This window comes from Pteropus vampyrus, unplaced genomic scaffold (genome assembly GCF_000151845.1).
Source record: "Pteropus vampyrus isolate Shadow unplaced genomic scaffold, Pvam_2.0 Scaffold54, whole genome shotgun sequence".
In the NCBI taxonomy this organism is placed as follows: Eukaryota; Metazoa; Chordata; class Mammalia; order Chiroptera; family Pteropodidae; genus Pteropus; species Pteropus vampyrus.
This window is the reverse complement of record NW_011888835.1, coordinates 3,737,236-3,739,398: the sequence shown is the minus strand read 5'-3', so window position 1 is coordinate 3,739,398 and position 2,163 is coordinate 3,737,236.

The following is a 2,163-nucleotide window of genomic DNA, read 5'->3' as shown; positions in this document are numbered from 1 at the left end:
AATATATAATTAATAAAAGTTATTTTACTAAAATAATCAAAAAAGAAAATAACTTTTTGATTTAAAGAACTTTGCATATCTGGTCACCAGATCAAATTAGAAGTAACTCAATGGCCATAACTAGTAAACTGAAACAAATAAAAAGTAGAATCTAGAAATAAGATAGAATCAACATCCAGGTTCATATTATAATTTAAGTCCAGTTTTTTATATAAACATAGTAATTAAATAATGCCACAGTTACCCCCATGTAATGGTGATACTGTATAAGACAAGAATTCAAGATCATAAAACCAATTACCTATGTTTTTCAATAATTAAATTATTGAATATTGTAGTGGTTGGGCCATTAATTGTATAATCATGGAAACCTTGAGTAGGTAATTTTTTAGGAAAAGGTGTTGATTGTGTAATCTATTTTAAAGTAGTATTAAGCAGTGAGACCATGAAAGATGACAAGATAGGACATTTTAGGTTTAAAGAATAGGATAGACATGGGCAGAGTTGCAGCTTGTTACACTTGGTATTTTAGTAATACAGAATTCCAAAGTTTAATGAGGCCGAGAAAGATTTTCAAGCAGGGGTTATATCAGGAAGTGTCTTGCATATCATGCTATAATGTCAAGGTTCATCTTGGAGTGCAAGAATTATTTTCAGAGACAGTAACCTTCTCAAGAAGTACACATTTCATTGGTATTTGTAAACATTTCAGGTGCTATTGCACCAAAATAGTTTCTTTCTCAAATTAGCAGTCCTAAATCGAGCAGTTATAATTGTAGATCAGTTCTGCCACATTCAAAACATGACTTTGAAGGTTCCCATCCAACTGGAAGGTGAACAAAAATAGTCCATGGCAAGTGGCTTTGTACGAACCACTTATTCTCACAATCTGTTGACCAAACTTAATCATGCGTGAATACACATAGACTGCTAAGAAATGTAATCTCTAACTTGGCCATCACATGCTTCTCAAAGTTAAGTGGAGACAGTTCTGTCACTTGAAGCACAAAATAAGAAATAGATATTTGGGAACAACAATAATCTTTGTCACAGTATCTTACTAATGATCCCAAGTTATCAAATAGTAGACAAAACAGGTACCCTAGTTAAATGCATTATGCATGCCCAAAGAATCTTAGGGTCTCTAGAAACTACAAGTATAGACTTTTTAACAAAGATAAACAACACAAATGGACTTAGATTTCAGAATGATCACTGCAGCAAAAAAATTTCTCAACCTAAGCACTATTGATATTTTGAGGCAGATAATTCTTTGGCGTTGGGAGCTGTTCTGTGCATCAGTTCCTGAGATGTTTAGCAGCATCCTTGATGCTACCCTCTAGATGCCGGTAGCAATACTCCCTTGTATGCATCAATTGTGACAAAAATCTTCTCCATATATTGCCAAATGTCCTGGGTAGGGAAATGCAAGCTCACCTTCAATTAAAGTTTATTGCTTTAACAGACAGTAAAGGAGGAACTGGACATTAGAGTGCTAAAAGAAAATAGAATTATACACTAATAACCAAGGCAAGATATGATGAGGTCTTATTATGGCGGTGTAATATATAGGAAGATTCAAGAAATATGGAATCAAATATGATGTCAGATTGAGTCCTGAGAACAAGGGTCAGAGTGAGTATTTTAAGATGTTTATTTTCAGTAATTTGTTAAATCAACCCACATTTACAGGTTAATTGCTAATATTCTAGGCACTGTTTGAGGTGCTATGTTGACTTCACATTTATGAGTCAATAGATAGATGATAGTCATATTAGCCAAAATAGAAAGCTGAGCATAAAAACAGATATTAAATGCATTATGTCAGTACAGTTCAAATGAGGCCTCGTAAAAATGCCAATCTAGCCACTGTTTTGACATGTATTTATTAACAGCCTAATAGGTCAGGCATAGCACACTGATGAACTATGTAATACCTTAGCATTCAACTCCATATATTCTAGTAAACATCTAAATAGAAAAATAATTTTGTAAGTATGTGACAGAAGTAAGTATGGAACAATGTGGAATCACATAGGGCACAATACAGCCTTATGATTGAAAAATAATTTTATAAGAGAGCAATATCTATACTGTATCTTAAAAGATTCCTGAATATTAAGCACATGAAGTTCCAAGGAAATTAACAGACAGCAAAATCTA